Source organism: Saccopteryx bilineata, chromosome 7 (genome assembly GCF_036850765.1).
Source record: "Saccopteryx bilineata isolate mSacBil1 chromosome 7, mSacBil1_pri_phased_curated, whole genome shotgun sequence".
Classification (NCBI taxonomy): Eukaryota; Metazoa; Chordata; class Mammalia; order Chiroptera; family Emballonuridae; genus Saccopteryx; species Saccopteryx bilineata.
In genome coordinates, this window is record NC_089496.1 from 103243465 (window position 1) to 103253640 (window position 10176).

The window sequence follows — 10176 nt, forward strand, 5'->3', positions numbered from 1 at the left end:
TTCCACAGTTCTTGAGACAGCACCCGGGACAAGGATTATCCAACTCCAAACAACATTAGTGCTGAAGTTAAGGAAGCCTGTACTAAAGAAATTTCAGAGATCAGAAGGGAAAACTCATTTAGGGGCCCAGGGCCAACCATATTTTGCTTTCCCAATGAGGCCACAGAATAGTGACAGCAGTTTTCCCAGGACAAAGGCAATGGGCTTTCTCAGAATCCTGGTATTTAAGCCTCAGATAACCCCATAAGGTAGGTGTGAGTAGCCCATTTTACAGGTAAGGAAACAGAGGTGTGACTTGCCCGAGGCCACACGGCAGGACACAGGCTAGAAGCCAGACCTTCTGAAGACAAGGCCCTTTCCTTCCAATGACACCCCAGCTTCTCTCCAGCCTAGGGCCAGGCCTGGAATGAGAGAAAGCAGCTAAAGTCTGAGGATAAGGGACCCACGACCATTTAGAAGACAGACAGCTTCCCAGCTACCTAAAGTAAATGATGCAATAAATTCCACTTCACTGAGTCTCACTGATCAAAGATGAAGGTCATCAGGAAAAACAAATTCTGGGTCTTGGGAACCACTTCAGGGTGAGTGTGAAATTTTAACCATAGTGTTCAGCTAGGGAGGTTCGCAGCTGTGAGTTAGGGCTGTCCGTGCGCTGCTGACACCAGCTGATGGCTGTGCGGACTTGGACTCGGGGAGACACAGTGTCTACTCAGGATTGAGACAATATTGAGTTTCTTATCAAGGAGTGACAGTCTTCCTGCTTCCTGGTCCCAGTCACCTGCAGGGTGGTATGTAGCTGGCTTCTCAGCAGAACCAGTGGCTGGACCTTAAGATGCTACCTCTCGGCTCCTGGCATTGGGGAACAGGCCGAGAACGGCCAGGACTAGCCAGAGGTTCACACCATTCCATCTGCCAGGCCTTCTGGCAGGAGCCGAGGGTCAATTCTATGTCACCCACTCTTCTCGTACTTCCTCTTTCCAATATGCTTCCACACGCATGCAAACTAACTTCGAATGTAATCGTAACGTGTCTCCAGTCTTACCATGTTAATTGATTCATCATTTATTGAACACCTATTATGTGCTGAAAATTCAGTGGTGAGCAAACCATACTGAACTCATGAAACTTATTATTGGAGATGTGGGGAGATGGGGGTGGAATGCATAACCACTACATTAGATCAAGTGCGACACATGCAACAATGGCATCACAGAAGATTGATCTATTGGTGATCAGAGCATCAGGGAAGGCTTCCTGGAGGAAGGGACATCTGAGATAGCATTTAAAGGATGGTTAGGAGTTTGTCAGCTGGAATAACTTATATTCTTAGAACCTCTTTATTCAAACCCTTCATTAAGATTCTCAGGACACAGAACTGGGAACCGCTGGGTGGAGAGGGCAGAATGACTTCTCTGGTTAATTTCTCCCAGGAGGCCTTGCTCAATGTGGGGGTGGGTAGGTGTGCCATCAAAGGTCAGATGTTCATCCATACACCAGGCAGAATAAACAAATGGAGCACCTATAGTGTTCCAGGCTCCATGCCAGGCCCTGGGTGCAGACGTGGAGGTCCATGGTCTACCATGGATAGACCAAGGGTGATGATGACACAGAGGTATGAGGCACCACCATCATCTACCTGGTATGTCTCTTGCTCTGTAATACTCGTGTGTAGTCAAAGGCAGTGCATGACTGGACTGGACGCTGTTCCCCGAGCCGGGGTTACTCCCCCAGCGTGCACCCGCTTATCTCTTTAGTTCAGCTCAAAAGGTCTCTCTTCACTGGAGCTGTCCAAGTCCCTGCCCTTGCCCGGGCTCTCCCCTGGCCTCCATGGCAGGTGTCACTGATTGTAATCCCCTGCTGTGTGACGACTGAATGATGTCACCTCCCCCCACTAATCTGTGAGGTTCTCCAGAGTGAGGACCATTTCTGTTTTGCATGCCTAGGGACGCCTGGCACACAGTAGGTGCCCAGTATATGCTTGTTGGGTAAACAAATAATATGTTGACACTGTGGTTATGCCCATGGAGAGGATGTCTTGAGTTGTCCATCCCCCTTCTCCCTAGGAAACCATTCACTATATTCGCAGATTCCTCTTACTGTTAACCCCACTAAACATTCCTACAGGTGGATTTATTTAAACAGCCCCAACGTTCCGATGAGGAAGTCAAGGTGGGCATTTCAGGCGCACCTGTCAGCAGGGCTGAAGACAGGACATCCTTCTAGTTCATGGGTTCTATGCACGAGCTGTTTGTTAGAACCACCTGAGGACCTTTGAGAAATGCTGATGTCTAGGGCATACCCTGGGAGTCTGATGCAGTTACTAGGCGTGAACCAAGGTATCACTATTATTAAAACACCCCAGCTGATTTTTTTTGCCTTTATACTCTTTTGATAGTGTCTTTTATTTTTAATCTTATTTTTATTAATTTTAATGTAGTGATATTGATAAATCAGGGTACATATGTTCTGAGAAAACATCTCCAGATTATTTTGACATTTGATTATGTTGCATACCCCTCACCCAAAGTCAAATTGTCTTCTGTCACCTTCTATCTGGTTTTCTTAGTGCCCCTCCCCTCCCCTCACCCCCCCTCTCTCCTTTCTCACTCCCCCACCCCCCCACCCCACCCCCCGTTACTATCACATTCTTGTCCATGTCTCTGAGTCTCATTTTTATGTACCATCTATGTATGGGTTCATATAGTTCTTAGTTTTTTCTGATTTACTTATTTTACTCCGTATAATGTTATCAAGGTCCATCCATGTTATTGTAAATGATCTGATGTCATCATTTCTTATAATACCCCAGCTGATTTTAACATGCTACCCAGGCAGAGGATACAGCTCGAGCTCTAGCCAGAGAACCAGAGGGCTGGGCTTCACTGGTACCCATGAGGCACAAGCTCAGAGTGGGGTAGACCTCACTAAAGGTCACACGGCAAGTGGGAAGCCCAGCCCGGACCAGCACTCTAGAGAGCATGTCCGAGGCTGTTCCCTGAGCAAGGGGAGCCTGCCCTTGACAACCCACAACCCTTCCACCCCGAGGCAGGGTGACTTTCAGACAGAGGGGAGGTGGCCACGCAGGCTGAGCCTCAGCCCCCAAATCCAGAATGCGGAAGGGGCGGCCAGCGCTCCCCCTGAGCTCACAAAAGTGCTGTCTCCCTTCCCATCTGTCCTCCCCTTTGCTGGAGCACGGCAGCATGTCACGGGGCCCCCAGCAGGGCTGGGACTGCTTGGGGACGAGTGTCTGCCTCCGAATCTGGTGCTTGCTCAGGCGGCCTCTGGAACCATGCGGGGGAGAGGGTACACTCTGCAGCCCACGGCAGGAGCCCGGAGAGGGCTGGGCGGGAGGACAGCCTCAGTCGTCTGCCTCGCATACCCATTCCTGGCAGAGCCCTGGAACACTCCCGCCCAAACGGGCTCCATGATGGATGTGGAGAAGCAACCAAATGTCCCTCATTAATCACCAGCTCCATCTGGCTCCCCGCCTGATGGTTTTCAGCTGACTTGAAAAAGACCCAATTAGATCAAAACATTTTGACAATTTATCTTGTGGCATGAGCGGGTCCAGATCGGGGCTATGATTTCATCATCTGGGAGGGAGGGAGGAATCGGGGCGTGGGTCATGCACAGAGCTCGTGGAGACGTGGGGGTCTCCCCCAGGAGCCTTCCTGTGAAACCAGAGTGCAGCTCACCTCCTGTTGGCCATTGACCCTGTCAATTCTAGGGCCGGCGGGAATGGCAAGACGAGTGGCGTCCTTTGGCTTGGGTGGAAAAGGCCTGGGGTGAGGGAGTACTGGGTGGAGCAGAGAAGGTGGACAACCAGAAAGGACCGACTATTTTAGACAGCTTGGCATGTGGGTGTCGGACGTGAACCAGAATTAGAAGTCGAGAGGTGACTAAGGCCAGGCATATTCCAAACTGTGCACCGGCAAGATGATTGGGGACCCAGCTCCTTAACCCAGAGTGAGTGATCTTGAGTTCTTGGTGGCTCCAGCTCTCTTTGGAGGAGTTTTGCAGATCCCAGAGATTCCCATACTCTTCTTGCAGAGTTGGGACGATGCCAGGGTCTCTGGTGTGGCCCATTGTTCCCATTGTGGTGGGGAGAGTTCCATGAGACCACAGTTCTTGGTTCTTAAACAGCAAGGATTCGGTTGCTGCCTTGCAGGTCCCTCCGGGGAGCTCACAGAGCGCAAGCACCACAGACAGATCACCGCCACCTTAGGCTTACTCGCCCCTCCCTCCCCTGTGCCTCTAGAAGGTGCCTTAGGACTGGAAAAGCAAATTAGGGTGTCTCTCCCAACAAGTTCACTTCCCCAAGCCCCAGGCCAAGCAGGAGGTGTGCTGGCACACTGGGGTGAGAAACCAGTCTTGCTTCTCCTTCTCTGGGTAGGGTTCCTAAGTCAGGCAGCCCGCCAAGCGGGGAGGGCCCCGCTGCCCCGGCCTGGCTTTGTGGGTGCATGTTCTGGAAGAAGGGGGGCTGATGTGGACCTGTCCACTGCCTGCCCTGCAAGGGATGGCTGGGAAGCCCCCAGGAGCTGCTCGCCCCCACCCCACACCCCAGAGATACACACCCCACCCACTGCACTCCCACGAGGGGAGCCGGACTCTCATTTTCATGGCCTGTCTTGTCATGTGCAGACATGCCTGTGCACACACGCACATGCACACACAGTATTTGCACATCCTCTCACCACCCTTTACCCCACTTCAAGTCCTTCTCACTCACCTTTCCTCCTCTACCCTGTTCATAGGCACACGTGCCCACTCACCCACGTACGCTCACCATATTGACAAATGTCACACGCCCCTCCTACCTCTTACCTCGCCCAGACACAGAGCGTCATCCAGGCACCCACTGCAGGTGTCCCTCATTCCTGTGCATGCATGCCTTCACATTTGCACACGGCTGTGTGTACACAACACATGTGCACGTGTATACCCTTCATCCTGACACTCAGCCGGAGGGGCGCCGAGCCTAGCGGGTGACCAGACACAGCTGCTACCCTGGAGGGAGCCCATGTGTGTAGGGCAGGGTACCGAATGCCTGACCCAGAGACACCTGGCTCTCGAGTAGACCTGCCACCGAGGTCGCGTAGGCTCTGGGCTTACTCCAGTCCGCCTACCTTCTGGCTGCCTGAGCCACGCCTCTTTCCCTTCTGAGCTTCTTTCTCTCCTGTCTGTTCCAGGCTGGAGTCTGTTTCTCTCCCTAGGATTCATTTCCTCTCCAGGCTTTTATGCCCATCCTCAGGACTACCAGGAGGTGCTGGCCCTCAGGGAGGGTCCCGTCCAGTGGGAGCACAGGACCAGCGCCAAGGACAGAGAGGGCTGCTTCTTTCTTTAGGTCGAACCAGCCTCCCATCTTTGATAAATGATGATGGTCTTTGAGGAGCACGGGCTTACACGATCATTAAGGACTCTTCTGGAACTCCTGGTCTACGAGCCTTAGGTGTCGCTGACATGTTGCTCACGCCCACTTAAACCATACCCAGCTGCGGCACTGCCGTATCACATTTGGTTGATATATTACTCAGAACTCTTTTATTTGCAAATGACAGAAACCCAACTCTAATAGGCTTAAGCAAAATATAAATCAATTGGCTTAGGTAACTGGGAGGATGAGGAGGAGTGCTTCAGGGATTTGGACAGATGCCAGACTCTCTCTCCACCTCTCCTTGGATGTTTCTGTGTTGGCCTGGTGCTCTTAGCTGCCTCCGTGGCTGCCAACAGCTCTGGCTGGGGTTTGTTATAATAGCAAGAAAAGTTATTACCCCCCTCCTCCTAGTTTGGAAAAAAGAAAGGCGATCTCTGATTGGCTCTTTTTGAATCATGTGACATCTCTTAATCACTGTTTCTGGGCGAGGTTCTACTGTGATTGGTCCATTCGTGCTATGATCCCACTTTCATGGGCTCCTTCCTCGTGGAGACCCCTGAGGGAGGAGCAGAGGGAAAGGAACCACTGAGGTCCCTTATCAATGACCTCTGCTTCCTGCCCCCGCCCCCTGACCCCACCCCCGCCCTCCCGTCCAGGTCGTGGGCAGTAACGGTAGTGCTGGGGAATCTTGTCTTGGAGCAATTGTCTCAATTTGCAAGCTCCTTGGCAAAGCCTCTGCTCTAGGATCCCTGCTTCAGGCCCCGACAAGAAGCATCCCTCCATCCCCACAGGGGCCTGGGGACTTCTCTGGGAACGCCTCCGAGAGGGCGCTAAGCAGAGCCCTGTTCACAGATTCAGTCGTGGATCTGTAACCAACATTTGAGGTTGCTTACAGGCCAACCTCAGCCTCTGAGACTCCTGTTCCTGCCGGTGCTTTTGCTGAAATGCTGGTGCGAGACTGGGGTTTTTGTCCGCTCAGGACCTCCAGGAACCACGGCCGCTGAGTCACGACCTGGGTTGCTAAGTATCATGCCTTAATCTTACCCTGTTCAGGGGTTGACTGGGCACAGAACTCCTGCTCTCCTTTTTAATTAAAAAATTTTTTATTTTTATTTTTGTGTTTACTCATGGGCTGAGTCTCCTCGGGGTGCGTCTCCCCGGGGTGCTGGCATTTTTGTGTTGGTCAAGTTGGGAAGCGGTCCACCTTAAACCTGCCTTATAAAACGAGCCTCTGCAGCAACCCCCACCCTCCCCTCCCTATCCCAGGATCCTAACGGGCACCTGCAGTTGAGTGACTTAATGTCAGGAAAGTGTTTCAAGTCTTTGCACATGAGCTAATCCGTCGTTTGACCCACTTTCCCTGGAGAATTTTGATGGCACTTCTAGATGAATTGGCTTGGGCAGACTACTGACTAATTGGATTAATAACAATAACACAAATACAAGTTCTAGTGTGACAAATGGTAACTGTATGATATAACAATAGTAATAATAATAGCAAATTCTGCCACTTTTAAACACTTCCTACATGCCAGGTACAGCATTCACCTCTTTTCACATGATGTCTTTGAAAACTTAAAAACACTAGTAGTCCTGTAAGCTTCCCATTTGACAGGTCAGAATCCAAGGCTCAGAGAGGTTGAAAAAAGTCCTCCAATGTCACACAGTTAGTCCAAAATTCTAATCCAGCTCTGTGTGATTTCAAAGCCTCTGCTTTGGACCACTGTACCGTATGTTTCAGAGTCCAAAAATGGTAACAACCCAAATGTCTATCAATAGGGGAGTGATGATATCCAAACCACGGAATATTAGGCAGCTGCTTAAAGATGATGTATGCCTGCACTCCTGATATGGGATGATTTAGAAGACAATGAGCAAGCGAGAAAAAGTAAGTTGCAAAAGATAAGCCCAGAACTGTTGCATTTAAGAATTCCCCAGCCCTGGCTGGTTGGCTCAGCGGTAGAGCGTCGGCCTGGCGTGCAGGGGACCCGGGTTCGATTCCTGGCCAGGGCACATGGGAGAGGCGTCCACTTGCTTCTCCACCCCCCCCTTCCTCTCTGTCTCTCTCTTCCCCTCCCGCAGCCAGGGCTCCGTTGGAGCAGGGATGGCCCGGGCACTGGGGATGGCTCCTTGGCCTCTGCCCCAGGCGCTAGAGTGGCTCTGGTCACAAAAGAGCGAGGCCCGGAGGGGCAGAGCATCGCCCCCTGGTGGGCAGAGCTTCGCCCCTGGTAGGCGTGCCGGGTGGATCCCCGTCGGGCGCATGCCGGAGTCTGTCTGACTGTCTCTCCCCGTTTCCAGCTTCAGAAAAATACAAAAAAAAAAAAAAAAAAAAAAAAAAAAAAAAAGAGTTCCCCAGTTCCCCAACCATCCAACAGGACTACAGAGCTCTTTGCGTTCACAAATGGACAAAAAGGCTGGAGCACAGGCACCGGCTGTGGAGCGTGCGTCGCTGGAGCGTGCGTCGCTGTGGGGAGGGGAGTGAATTTGGGTGAGGGCCAACGGTTCTTTGTCTTGATCTGTATTTCTGGGACTTTTTAGATGAACTTGGCTTCCTGCATTTCCTGCATGATTAGAGAAGAAACTTGCATCCTGGCTAGGAGTTGACATCCTGGCTCTGCCCTTACGAGCTGTGTGACCCCAGGCAAGTCTCTATTTCCGCATTGGTAACAAGAAAAACCACAATGACTACAACAATAACAATACTACCTAGATCAGTGGGTGACTGCAGGGTTTCCCGATCCTGTGGCATTGGGGACACTTGATGCTGGATCATTCCTTGTTCTGGGGGGCTGTCCTGTCAATTGCTGAATGTTTTAGCAGCCTCCCTGGCATCTACTGACTAGATGCCAGTAACACCCTTTGCCTGACAACAAAAAATGTCCCCTGGTGGGGCAAAATCACCCGAGCTGAGAATCGCCGGGTAAATGAGCTGGCACAATGAGTTAACCCGTGTAAAGTGCTCAGGCCAGTGCCTGGCACAGTGTTCTCTCTAATTCATTCAAGGGAAGCAGATAATCAGGGCGACCTCCTCTTCCAGCCAAGCATGGGCGAAGAGTTTGGGGGAGAATTCAGGGAGGAAGTCGGGGTGTCTGGGGTCTGCCTATGCCCCTGCCCCTCAGTGTTGGGGGACATCAGGTTCACTTCCTGGGGATTTAGCTCTCTTATCTGTGACACATCTGGGGACCTGACTGGGGCCTGCGTGCTGGCATTCCAATCCCTAGGGAGCCCTCCTCTGCTCTCAGCGCTGCCGGCCAGTGGGGCTTGGCCCCCGCCAGCTCCCCCCCATGGCGGCCTCGCTGCCAGCCGGCCCTGCTGGGAATCCTTCTCAGATGCGCCCCCCTCCCCACAACTGGGGAGCAGATGCGGCCCGTGAGGCTGTTGCCCAGACACAGGTGGTACCACCTGCCACAAGTTTCTTGATTCTTGATCATCCTACAATCACTTTTGGCCCCGAAACAATTTGCTGGGCAAAGGGAGAGGAGGGCCTGGAGGAAAGGGAGGAAGAAAGGGAGGGAGGCGGGGGGTGTTTCGGGGTTAAGAGTGGCCTTTGAAGTTTGCAACCATCTTATATAAAACATCCTCAGTCATTCCCCATTTGGATGATGTCAGGAGAGCACATTACCATCCCGAGATCAAATGCAACAGCAAGAATCACTTGTTGCTCACCAGGCTACAGTCATATATCAAGTATTCCGGGCACATGCAATTCGTAACTTTCCCCGAAACAGATTGATATTTTCCTCTTCCACTTTCTGGGAAGGAGACATCTGACTTTGCTTCCAGCACAGTTTGGGAGGCTGTAGGGAAATTAAACCAGGGCCCATTGTCTTTGCATGATGCTGGCCACGCAGGCAGCGGCATGGTTCCGTGTCTTCTCTCCTTTGTGTCCATTTGGAGACAGCCAGGTTTGCGACGAGCCACACAATGAACAAAAAAATCTGGATTATTTTTGTAGGTTTTCTGGAATTTGGCCCAGATGGTAAATAGAAGAGCAGCAGGGCTGTCTGTCTGTCTGTCTGTGTTTTTTTTTATTATTATTTAAATGCTTCTTCTTCAACGTTCTTGTCTTTTTCTCTTACTTTTTGGTTCTTTGGAACCCATGGTATCTTGCTGGGTGCAGAGGTGCTGGAGTAATTAGCTCCTCTCAGAAGAAACAGCACAACTGGGAGACGGGGATTCTGCCTCCCTGACCCCCGACAACTGCGGGTTGTTAGAGCTGGAAGACCCCTTATAGATTGCCACGGTCAACCCTTCTGTTTTACAAATAAGGAAAGTAAAGCCCAGAGAGGGAAAGTGATCAGCCAATGTCACACAGCCGTTGGGCGATTCGTTTACCCTCTCTGGGTGCTACTTTCTTTATCTGCAAACACTTACCTGAGTGAAGTGTGAGGAAGCCATAAGAGGGTAGCAGTCCTTTCAACATTTGTGATGTGTTATCTAAAAGCAAGGTTTTCTTAAACCCCCTGTTAGCGCTGTCAGACCTGGAATGTGGAACTAAAATTTAACTGGGTTGGTTTACCTACTCTCCTCTCTGCTTTCCGGTTCCGCTCCTGATTTTACAAACCTGTGATAGCTGCACAGAGCCTGAGCTTGGAGCAAATGCTGGCAGATTTTGGAGAGCTCTTCGCAAGCTGGGGTCACTGTGTGTCCAATGGAAAGAGGCCAGTGGGAGATTCAGAGGCAGGTTGTGGAGCCCCTGGCCCCAGCCTGTAAAAGAGAACAGGCCAGCACCGACCTCACCCAGAAGGCTCTGCCATGACGTGTCTGTAGCCGTCCCTTCGTGGATGGATCATTTAATATTG